This window comes from Triturus cristatus, chromosome 4_1 (assembly GCF_964204655.1).
Source record: "Triturus cristatus chromosome 4_1, aTriCri1.1, whole genome shotgun sequence".
NCBI classification, from domain to species: Eukaryota; Metazoa; Chordata; class Amphibia; order Caudata; family Salamandridae; genus Triturus; species Triturus cristatus.
The window spans coordinates 253868807-253882028 of record NC_140585.1 but is presented as its reverse complement, the minus strand read 5'-3'; positions in this window follow the sequence as shown (position 1 = coordinate 253882028).

Genomic DNA, 13222 nt, shown 5'->3' with positions numbered 1-13222 from the left:
CATACCTGTTTGGGACTCACCTCCAGGCTCAGACAGACCACAGACCCCTCAGATGGCTCATGCAAATGAGAGGTGAAAATCCGAAGCTGTTGAGGCGGTCCATCTCCCTACTGGGAATGGACTTTTTGGTGCAACATCACGCTGGGTCAGACAACGCCAATGCTGTGGTCTCTCATGATTCTTCTGCCTTAGCAATGAACTCCCAGAAGGTTGGGTAGCCCTCCCCAATTGAAGCTGGGGGAGGAGGGCACATATTAGATCTGCCAGCCTTGTTCTTCCCCCAAACATTTGCCTTACTCCTCTTGTTTTTTGTTGAATTTGTTTTGTTGGCATTAAGACTCCTCATACTTTACCACTGCTGACCTGTGCTAAAGTGATCTCTCTTTCAATCATGGTGAAATTGACTTAAACCTAATTGCCACATTTAATTTACTTATAAGTCCCCAGTAAAATGGCACTACGTGTACCAAGGGCCCGTAAATTAAATCTTACCATAAGGCTTGCAGCACTCATTGTGCCACCAATTAAGTAGCCCTCAAAACATGTCTCAGGCCTTACATTGCAGCCTCTGTGTGCAGTTTTTACATACCATTCTGACCTGGCAAAATAAACCTTTTGTCAGGCCTAAACCATACTTTTTAATACAAGTAATTCCTCCCTATGGGAGGCCCTAAATAGCCCACTTGGAAAAGTGCAGTCTATTTAAAAAGTTGGACATATATTTTTAACTTTTACATATCCTAGTAATGAAAAACTCTTAAATGTGCTTTTTTCCGACTTGAAGGCCTGTGTCTCCCATAGAATAACATTGGGTTACCTTAATAAGTGTTAACTTTCCATTGAGAGCAGATGAGAATGTCGAGTTTGGTGTCTAAAGAATTTTAATTTAAAATCCTCTTTAATAGTAAATTTGGATTTGTCACAATTCTGAAAATGCCACTTTTAGAAAGTTGGCATTTTCTTGTCGTTACCATTTTCTGGCTGCAGCCTATATTCTGGGTCACATGACAAGGTGTAGCTGGCATTTGGCCTTTGAGTATTCCTCCCAGACAGAGTAACAAAAGGGGAACTAGGTGTTGGCTGGATGGGCCATCCTGATCTGATGGGAGGGGCATAGCTGTCACCAAACATACACACTTCAAAAGAGCTGCCTCGGCACACTGAACTTTACACTAGCCTTTTGTGACCCCAGTCATCCTCTGACCAGTTCAGGGGAAGGATCGACATTTCAGAACCGGATGTGGGGGAAGTCAAGAAGTTTCTCCCACTTCAAAGCTGGTACCAGGAATAAATATCAAGTCAGACCAACTTTTTAGATCACAGAAGAAGGACTGTCCTGCTGCCAGCTGACTGCCCTGCTGCTGAAGACTAGCCCTGCTGTCTGAGATGGAAGGCAGGACAGGCTCCCTTCATCCAAGGATACCTGAAGTGACTCCAAGGGTCAGCTGACTGAGCTCCTGTTTACAGCTACAGGGACATAAGAAGCTCAAGAGACTTAAATGCAACTGCCCAGCTAGCCTGCTGTAACTAGACCTGCAACTGGACGTGCCTGAGCCTTGCTGGCCTCTGCAAGAGTGAGTCCTTGGTCCCCAAGCAGCGCCTTGCCAGGTCTTGCACTCTTGGTTGGCAGATGAAATTCTGAGTTTTTTGGCTCTTTGCGACTGCGAATGGGTCAGCTTGCACCAAGATCTTGCTGATTGTGCCCACCACCAATGCAAGGCTCCAATGAACCCAACACTTTGCACTACAGAGACCACAAGCAACGCGAGATGTTCACACTACAGCATCAACTCTCCGTGGTGACCACTAACACGAAACTCCAGCAACGTCTGTTCAGGATGTCCGACAGGATCTTCGTGCTACAGTGACACCTGGCCTTCTTTTTGCGCCACAACGATGACCATTTACAATGCTTTCCTTGCGGCTGCCTCCATGAGAAGTAGACTTTTTGCACCAGACTTTGAGAAGGTAACGTTTTTCAGGGGGCCCGACCTATTCCCTGTATCCACCCCCAGCTCCATTGCAGTCAGCCTTAACTTGTGACTTTCACTCGGTCTTGCATGACCAGCTAACCATGGGAGGCGCTTTGTGCTTTTAGACGCTACAGTCACCTTAAATGTTTGAAATTGCATATCTTCAGTTCTACTAATTGGTTTTTGGTTGTTTTGGTGTCAAATAATTTATTACATTTTACTCTATTTTTGGGAAATTTTCCTTGTATTCTGGTTTCACTCTATCGCTGTTTGTGTGTTGCTTAAATACTTTACAAATTGCTCATAAGTTAAACATAACTGTTTTGTGCTAGGTTACCAGATGGTCGAGCACAGGTTAATTTTGTGTTTCACTCTGACAATGGTTATGGTTCTAACTTGAGTAGGGTTTCAACCCCCTCAACCAATTACTCAATTGCTCACACCAATATTCCCAGGCACAGGAACACCAAGCCACTCAGAATCATCTAGAGGGATACCCCTGTTGTAATGGGAGTCTTAGTATGATAATGTAGTCCAATTGCCACAGTTTATGTGAACCACAATAACTCCCAGAATATAGTAAATGTTAAATGAAGGTATAGCCCTGGAAAAAATATATGATTTGAAAGCAAATATAGATTTGTACCATTCCTGTTCCTTTCTGTTTGTTAAAAGTTCTTCTCTTGCAATTTTAAAAGCAGGTGATACCAATTCTAAAATTTAGTATATTTTTTCTTTCATCTGTTATTCTGAGCATGCCCTCCACTGGGCCGCTTCCTTTGTAGAATTTGATTTTTAAATAAGTACTTTCACTACTAGTTAAAACTGTTTTTGACCTATTTTTCTCTTGTGGCTTCTCAAGAAAACCATTTACATTCCAAATTTTCATTAAATGTTTCAATATGCTGTGTGACTGAAGTCAGGGATGTTCATGGCCATTTTAAATTAGTTTTGCAATACCGTTATGCTGACATGAACCTGCCTATAGCTAGGATCCACTGTGTTTGCTACTGGTCCTACAACTCCCTAGGCAAATCTTTAGTGACACCCATTTCTACGTAAAACCTAAATAAATGCTCATTTAGCTTTGCCTGTAGATATCTGGACAATACTATTAAAAATGAAAGTGTTTAATTCATGATTGTATAACATCCTTTCTCAGTTTCAATTAGGAAAATACGATTATTTTCTCGAGGTACCACTGAAAATATTAGTTCCATAACTCTGGAGAAACCAAAAGAGGTTGTTTGCTGGACAGTTTTGCTAAAAAATAGGAACTCTTTAGAATAAATCTTTAGAATATTAACATGCTCTAAATAAGAGTCCATTGCTTGGACTCACTGTAAAGGAATTGTTTTATTCCACTTCAAAACCACCCGTCCATCATGCTTTGACAGTGTTTTGAAATAGGGGAATTTAACCACAAACTCAGTTTTGTTCTTCCAAGTCGGGATAGCACAGTGTTCTCACTGAAGATGCAACAACAGCATCCTTGCAGCAATAGAAATGCGTGGAACCAGTCAGTGTACCTGTACCAAATATACCCTTATGAATGTTCCATACATGTCAACAGATCTGAATCAGGCGGGAAACTCGATTTCTGAAGCCAAAAATGGTTTTATTTGAGCTGTATCCCGCCTAGAATTGCCTCTTCTTCAATAGAAGTTAACGGAGAATTACAATCACCCGATTGTTTTGGGAAAATCTCCACTTTCTTGTTTTAAAATGATTGTATGTAGGTTGTTGGTGCTCAGCAGAGATGTCATATTAGCCCCCGTGGTGCGGGAGGGCGAGCTCCGAGGGGCCCCCTCAGCACAGTACACTCACACCCAACTTTGCAATTCTTTTTGTCCACCACTTGGAGAAAACACACATCCTCACCACAAATAACCCATTCATCGACCATATAACCCTTTGGCGTAGATACATTCATGACATACTTCAATTTTGGAAAGGCTTCACCCTCAGCCTTAACCCCTTCATCGATTGGCTCAACCAGTCCCAGACTCACTTAAAATTCACCCATGAATCCAAATCCAATGATCTCCCCATCTTAGACATCACGATACACGCAGAAGACCAGAAGACGAAAAAAATCGGTACATGCTTATACCAGAAACCCACTGAAAGGAACACCCTACTACAATACTCCAGTTATCATCCGAGAGGCCTCAGGGATTGCCTTCCCTTTGGGCAATTCCTCAGGATCCGCAGGAACTGCAAATGGCGGAAAGACTACTTCAGAGAATCAGATATTCTTATCCAAAAACTCCTTGACAGAGGCTACAGCAAACGGCTTGTCTCAAGAGCTCGCAAGAGAGCCTGGTATTGCCATCGAGAACATCTCCTCACTCCACAACCCAAACAAACCATGACCAGGATCCCTTTTGTGTCTAAATTCAGCCCCTGCAGTAATAAAGTCAGCAAGATTATTAAACACAACTGGCGGCTGCTTCAACCTTTTGAAACATTCAGAGAAGCTCCCCTTTTCTCATACCATAGAGGCAGCAATTTAGCCACCCATCTTGTCCATGCCATTACATGGCCATTGGAACCACCAGGCAGTAACAGGATCATGGCCGCCTGGGGCCTACTAGCTACTATAGGCCACTACAAATGCCAAACTTGCAGCGTCTGTGACCTCACCGTCAACACTAAAGACTTCAAAGCCAACAACCATACCTACAAATTGAAAACACTCACAAATTACAGATCGCAAAATGTCATCTATGCTATCCGCTGCCCCTGCGACCTCGTCTACATTGGTCAAACCACACAAATGATCAAACAAAGAATAATCCAAGAGACGTATTAATTGCAAAGTACTCACTGCCCCCCTGGTCACACACTACATCCAACAGAATCACTGCAAGACAGACATTTCCTGGCAAGTGATAGACCAACCCATTCTCTCCATTAGAGGTGGCAACATGAAAGCTTTGCTCAACAAACTCGAATGCAAATGGATGACTATCTGTGACTCCATTCACACAGGCCTTAACACCCTAGATGAATGGAATAGTACAGTCACTCATTAATGCTCCCTCACCCCCCACATATGCCTGCTTTAACTGAACCATAGGCCTTTCTGATCCTTTACTCTGCCTTACCTCCGGACAATTTTTTCACCTTGCAACCTAGTTTACCCTCGCTTAATTAGTTCTAGTTCATCCACGCTGTCACTCTTGCTGTAGTCACGTTGGGGCTGCAGGCGTCATCACCATGTTGATCTCGCCATACTCTTGCCCTCCGTACTCACTCAGTTGACGACACCTGTATACAGCCCAGAGTGTCATACATACAGTCCCCAACACTATCTCTCATTAATTAATTTGTCATTCCCTTCTGCCATGTTGCCCAGTTTCGCAGACCTTTTCGCCTGATTACACCTTTTTGTTAAGTGCCCTTAGCTTACCCGTACTAACTATTGATGCCTACTGTTCAGTAATTGAAGTACATTGTTTTCCTGGGTTCCCCTCTTCTTGCTTTTTTCATGCGTTTTTCTCCCCAAGTGTTCTTCCCCTGTACATGCCATTGATAGTGTACTCATGATTATTTTCCCTTGTCAATATACCCCTTGTTCAAATGTACCATCGGAATTACTGTGGGTAACTGAACTATTCCCCACATCTAGAAACATGGTTCTGCTATTTTAATTTGTTTTACATTATGCATGTTGATTGACCCAATTCCGCTTGTTTTATATTGTTTTGCTGTCATTTGGTGCACTCTAGTTTTATTTTGTGCCGTCCTCCTTTCTCTTCCCCAGCCTTTCCCTACCTCCCCGCCCAACCCCTCCACCAAGCACTGAGCTTTGCCACACTCGCCTGCCCCCCGCGGTCACCTGACCCGGAAGCCCGACTTGCACTCTTTAAACATGCTCGTGGCCTCTCCACCATTCCACCTGCATTTACAGCGGCGGCGAGTCGCCAGCAACGGCACCCCCCACCTCGACTGGATTTACTCCTTTATACAAGTAAGCCTTTCTTCCGCGCTTATTTTTCACCGCCTGTCGGTTGCTACCTCCCACCGACCAGCCCCTTGATTTCTACTTTCCTTTCTCCCCCAGCGCTTTCCCACCGGAACCACTACGCGGTTCTTCATTGATGGGCCCTGTCCCGCGATTGCCATTAATAGATACGAGATTGAAACTCAGTCTTTTTCGTACACGCAGTTCGGCGTGTGCACACAGGTAACTTGTGCTTCCCTGCTTTTTCACCTCGCGCTTTGTCCCAGATGGACCCGCACATTCTCATGTGACAGCTTGTCCTTCCCTTGCTTCCCCAGTTATCTTTCGCATGCACCTTGCTGCTATTCCTTGATGATTGATCACATGCCCGCCCTCTTCTTGACGGCCTTCACGACTTTCATGAGGATTGTACTGCCAGGAAAACCACCACCACTTACGCTCGCTTCGCACCGCTTCCTACCCTACCTTCCCAGCACTCACCCACTCCCTTTCCTTCTCAGGACATCCCTTCTGGAGTCCCATAATTGCCTGATTCTCTCCTCTCCTACTAAGATACGGGACCGTGTCTTTTCCAGGTACCTATGCCCATCCTTATCCTTCCCTTCCCCTTTTTCCCTCCTTCCATCCCCGCCTTTCCTGCGCTACCCCCCTTACACCTCCCCTCACTCACCCTAGTCGGCCCACTTGGATCGGCACGCACAAAACACCTCCCCTCTCCCTCCCACCTGATACCCCTCCTTCTCTCCCCTTTGTACAGCACCGTTCTAAACCAACAACCCGGTCCTGAAGATGATCCTGATTCAGAGGATCGAAACGTCGTCGACCACTCAGCGCAAAATCACAGCGCATTATTCGTTATGGTTCCATCAAAAAATTCCAAAATTTATTGAAAGAAGCGTCCAAACCATCATTCACTGTATATATTATTCCACCTTGCGCCTTTGTCCGCTGAACACACATTGTCACTTGCGACGCCACTTGTTTTGTCACTTTCACAATCTAGCACCAAGTCCAATGTCGGATTGTTTTTATGCAATTCCTTGCCTACAGTGCTGTTACAACTGTACTTGATTATGTTTTGAAAATATATGATGCCCTGTGCACCTTCCAAAAAAATATTTGACCAAGAGTCTTCCTTTTCCTGTGCTGCAATGTTTTTGACATGCATATTTTAACCGTCTCTCATAATTAAGGCTCCCTGTTTTCCGTTTTTACTGATTTTTACAGATAAATACAGACAGAAAACAATTTTTTTTCTTGTCTGTATTTATTCTTAAATGTGGATAAAAACGGAAATTATGGGCTTTTTGAGTGATTGTAAATATACTCTGCCATGACTGCCAGGCCAATAACTGAGTGGTTTGATAGGCAAAAAAGAAAGGAATTTTAGTAAAGAGGCTTAAACAGCAGTAGATATGCACAAGGCTGATACTGAAATGTGCATGTTTCCAAATAAGTGCATTGATTTATCTTCTGCGGGTGGTCATATCACTAAAACCTGGCAGGCATTCAAGCATGACTGTATAGTTATTGGTAAAATAAATGTGGAAATATACCAGTTTCAGCTTTAGTTTTTTCACAAAACCCATAATAAATATGGATAAATATGGATACATTTGAAAAAAAATAAATATGGATAACTACAGATGGAAATGACAAAAAAATAAACACCATAAAACCGGGAGCCCTACTCATAATTATACCAGTTGAGATATTGTTGTTTATTCTCTCATCATTAAAGAAAGCATAGGATTGTAGAGCTGCATCTTTAGTGAGGGGTGTTTAAGATGGTCTTACTATGTTGAAGATTTTTCGAACTGGACGACTTTGCTTTGTAGTGCACGTTGCTGGGCTGATTTTCACATTAATGGTCACCGATAATGTTCTTGTAATGTATGGATAGTCGTGGAAATTCATGCATGTGCCAAACCTGTCCCTTGTGAGCTTCTCTAAATACCTTGGATCTAGCGGATTCCTTTAGTGCAGCTCAGTGTCCCTCCCCCACTTTTCTGCCGCCACTTTGTACACTTGCCCTGCAGGGTGGACTTTGCAGCTTGATCAGTTGTAGAATTGCCTTCCGAGTGGATTCCCTCTTCCGGTGTGCCAGGTCTGCTGTGCATCCACTAACGGGAGAGGCTTTTATAGGCTCCCAAGAGCAGGCTTGCTCTTATGATTTGTGAGTCTTTGTAATCAATAGATTCCCATAGTAACCCTGTACACAAAATGATGAATCAGAAACAAGGAGTGTTGGGTGTGGGACCGGCTGTGGCTTAACGACTAGGGCGGCCGACCTTGAAGCTGGGGAACCAGGCTCGAGTCTGGCGGTTGGCTCAGGCATCCTGTGATTCTGGGCAAATGACTTTCCTTTCCTGTGCCGGAAAATTATTGTGTCCCTCTTAATGCAACTGGGGCTCATGTAAAGCGCTCTGATACCTTAGGGTCGAGTTTGCGCTCTATGAAACTGCCCCCAAAAGAAGGTTGGACCTGAGGCATTTGTTTTTTGTAAGGTGAGAAGATATATATTGAGATCTGTGATTTCTGCACTTAAATCTCCTAAACTGCAAAAGTATATGCTTCACTTTAAATTTAGAATCCTCCAACTTACCTCCTACTATACAGGCAGCCGAGAGTCTCTGTTTTCGGTCCTGCTGCCTGCTGTGCAGTCTATTCAGAAGGCACCATAGCAGTCATTTAATGATCTAGTCTTTTGTGGGTTGTGGGACTGCCTGCTGATACTGCAGGAATGCTTGTGTACTTAACGTCACATCATTTTCAACTTGAAACTCATTTACCTCGCTTCCTACAGCACCTACCGCACATGTCGGGATCAGGCATTTGGTGTGTTTGTTTTAGTTGCTGCTTCTAAGGTTGATGTCAGCGAGACTAATATCCTTTTCTTACCCTTTGCGATGAGTTGTTCTTTAATGTTTCCTATAGCCAGCCTGTTAGAAATGGGATTTCTGGTTGGCTGAGGCTTGCGCCAAAGCCAGACAGAAACCACCACTCTAGTCAGGGCTGGGGAGTTACACGCCAAAGATAACCCCTGCTCACCCCCTTGGTAGCTTGGCACGAGCAGACAGGCTTATCTCTGAGGCGATGTGTAAAGCGTTTGCGCGCGCACCCAGCAACAACACCCAAGGCCCACCACAAAGGAAACTCCACACAAGGTATTATATAAAAATAACCTTTGTATTATACACAACACATTAGATAAAAACACACACTTTACAATGTGCCAACAGGCACGGGCAGAATTTACAAGGGATTATATATACAGGGGACAGGGCCACATGGACCACTGTCAGGAATTAGCACTTTGTAGAAATAGCACTTAGAACGTAGGAATAATATTTTAGAACATAGCACACAATAACATATATAACACCCAACCAGTGACTACTGGTAACAGAAAGTACCACCTACGCAACCCTAACCACCTTTAGGAATATCACGCAGGGAACTAGGACCTTACTAGTACCACCTGTACTAAGGAGAAAAAAACCACCTAAGTATCACTCTACCTGTAGGGGTCTAAGCACCTAAACACAGGATGCATAAAATACATTTAGAGGTGTAAAACAAAGCACATGACGCATAAACACATTCAGGGGTGCAGGAAAGGAACAATGGCGCCAAAACTCACATTAGCCACTACTGTGGCAGTCCCTGGGCCAACTGGCCTTGTAGGGGCAAGGACGCCCTGCGTCCAGAAAAGTCAGGGCGCGCCGGCGCAGGCTGCGCAAGCCAGAACACCGAGGCCACAACCTAAACGTTGCAGTTGCCCACTAAGTGCTGGGCAACTGGGGAAATGCTGGGGCCAACGTTGGAGCCTCCCAGGGCTCTGAAACGAATGAATAATGTCCCCGTTGTTGGAGCGCACCAGCGCTCTAAAATGATGTGCCCCCCGTTGGAGCCTCGGGGGCTCTTTAACAAATATAGGCCCAAGCAATGTCGGGGCGGCCCGCTGCCTTCCGGGGCCGCCCGGTACCTGAAATGTCCAAGTGCCTCGCTCAGGCACAACAGAAGACCAAGGGCCTCGCTCAGGCACAACCAAAATGCCCCACAGGTGGAGCGGCCCGCAGCGGCGGTCCCGCTCAGGCCAGAAGCTGATCTGGGAGGACTGGCACTACTCGCACTCCCCCACGGAGCCTCCCAGCCCTGCGCGACTCACCGGCTTGCTCCTGTCGCGCTGCGGGGCTTCCTCTTCGCCCGGTCCCTCTCCTGGGACCAGGACTTCACGGGGGAACAGGCGAGGCTCCCGGCAGGGTCTTCCGGGATGGCGTCGCGCTCGTAGGTGGCGGCCGGCACAAGGGAGCTCCCGCTCCTCGGGGGCTCTCTCTCCTTTCCCAGCGGCTTCCTTCGCTCACCGGAGCACGGGGTGGGCTCCCGTCGACTTCCGGCTTGAGGCGAGGCCCCGCCCACGTCACCAGAACTCTGCCTGACTTCCTGTCGTCCGGAGCCGGGCTGCAGCGGTGATTTGCGATCGTGGTGACGCGGGGTGGGCACCCGCGAGGGGGGGTGAAATTCACTACGGCAAGGTCCCTGGCGGGGTGGGCACCCGCTAGGGATATTAATTTACCAATAAGCGGGGTAGGCTCCCACAAGCACCACAATGCGGGGTGGGCACCCGCTTTGAAGAGGACGGAAATAGCAGGGAATCCCTACGTCGGGGTTCCCTCGCCGATCATTGCAGCGCCGCGCTGCTTGGCCACCAATAAAGCGCTCCCAGCGCTACAGGTGAAACCCAGAGCGCTTCCAGGCGCGCAGGAGAAAGAAAAGCGCTTCCAGGCGCTTAGGGGTGCAAATAAAGCGCTCCCAGCGCTTTAAAGCGGATAACAGCAAAGTCCAGCAAAGTTCTCCCCTGCATGCAGCAGGGCAGGGGTGGGGGGCAAGGCTGGACCCAGAGCCAGCTCACTGGGCCTCCAGGCAGGGAGGTAATCCAAGTGGCGGTCCTCTGGTCCAGCAGCAGCAGCAGCCCCCCTCAGGTAAGATCCTGGCAGAGAACTGTTTCTGTGGGGACACAGCCCCATTTTTATACAGGCAAACCCTTTGTTCTGGGTTCAGGGTGAGGGGGAAAACCAGTCGCAGCTGGTTGGGGAGCACCCTTGATGTGCTCAGCCCCTCACTCTATTCACTGGAAGGGCTAGGGTCGTCAGTCGCACCACAGGGGGCGGGGCCAGCATTGTGTTTGGAAAACCCTGTCCTATTCAGGACCCAGGTGGACTCCTCCCACCCATCTAGCTGCTGATCTCCCCATTCACCACTGGGTGACTCATCCTGACACTGGGGAATCCCTAGCCCGTCACATGACATGACCAGCCAATCACGCGACAGACACACTGCACACAGAAGTGCCCACTTCTAGAAGTGGCACTTCCACACTAGGTACATACACGCCGCACACATCATCGCGCAGCATTCACTCCCACGAGTCCGCACATACCAAACTCGGGCCTGCACACCCCACGCATCAGGAACTACTAGGGACACATACATTCTCCATGCATTCCTATGGGAGGGCAGGCCTATCTCACCACATGCACTCAGAGCACGCACGCACTTTACCCTGGGACACAGGGAAAGTGCGCAGAAACCAAACAATCACCACACCAAGTCACCAGTAAAAATCACAAAAGTTCAGGGGTGAACCTGCCAGAAGGGCCAAGTCCAACACAGCCTATACAGTAAAACCTTTCTCTGTAGGACCAAAACAGTCCTCTGCAGCAGAATCCATGTGTCTGGCTCTAGTTACATTCTACATAAATGAATTCAGCCTGACTAGGAACTATCCTTATCACCAAATTACACTTGTTGTCCCGTGTTTGCAAATCAGCAGTAGCAGCAACCACGGGGCTTATTTATGAGCCCTTTGTGCCGCCGTTGCTTCACTTTTTGTGACGTTGCGGCAGCTTAAAAATTGCACCACGTTGCGCCATATATACAAAGTGATGCATCTAAGCAGATGCATCACTTTGTGAAGCCCTGTGCTACATTATACCTGTGTCATGTATAATGTATGCAAAGGGGGCGCTCCACCATAAAAAAGGGTAGTGGAAGTGGCGCAGTGAAATCTATGAAATTTCAATACCCCAATTCTAGGACGCCACTGCATCAAAATCTTATGCCTGCCTCACAGCAGGTCTAAGACTGATGCAGGCGCTTTTAACATGGGACTTGCCCATGTATAATGACCCATTGGTGTAGTATCGTCACTTTTACAACACACTCCAGCAATGTGTAATTACAGCGCCTACAGATACATCAGAAATACTGACGTATCTGTAAATTCTTGCGACATGGAGCACCGTAGAGTAAACACGGCGCATCCATGGTGTCGAAAGGAGGGCGTACTGAAAAGTGTTGCATCAATGTTTTCATGCAGCGATGCAACACTTTTCATAAATAAGGCCCCATATCTTTTTGTGAATCCCTAAATATTTAGGTGTGTTCTCTCGTCTAGTTCCCTGTAGATGTAGTAGTAATTAAATGTTACAGTAGTTTCACTCTCTCTTCAGAGTGGTGGGTAAACATTTAAAATTCCAATTAATGCTTGTAATTTTATACGGTGTGATGAGGCCCAGCGTTTAGAACTCCTCCACGAATTCTGGTGCCTTTTCTTTCCCCACACCGGAAAATCCATATCTTACCAAGATCACATTTGGAAACTATATCTTAGATTTTGAAATTTGTCTTTTTAACCTGCTTCTCCAAGTATTGTGACCATTCTGTCTACATGTTGAAGATGTTATCACTCATGTCATGTCATTCATATAGGACCAACAGTCAGATCTTCCTTTAACAGCTCAATAATCTGAGCTGAGGAAGCCCCATGGCTCTTGTTATAACCCTTCTTCCACAGCTTTGCAGTGTATGTCTCTTTATCCTAGTCCTGGGTCCAATTAATGAGTGACAGCCCCCACCACCTGCAAACAAAAGTGCAAATTAAGCACTGTAAGGGCCCATCCAGAATGAGCCAAATTTAGAACAGTATTGCTCACGGAATGTCCTGCCCCTGGGAAAGTAAAAAGTTGCTGCCTGTTAGACTAGAACCACACAGCAATGCAGTCATTTTTAGCAGCAGATCAGCGAATTAAATGCTTGCGTCTGACCTCTTTATGTTACTAATGGTGATGGGACCCACTCAGCTTTACTTTTTCAAAAGTCGAGAAATTGTTTTCCATTTAGTTAGATACAAGTAACGCTGGTTAATTAAAAGGTCTGTGAAATGTCAAGCTGAAACTAAACAAGTCTAAGAAGGCAAGTTATATTGATGAGACAT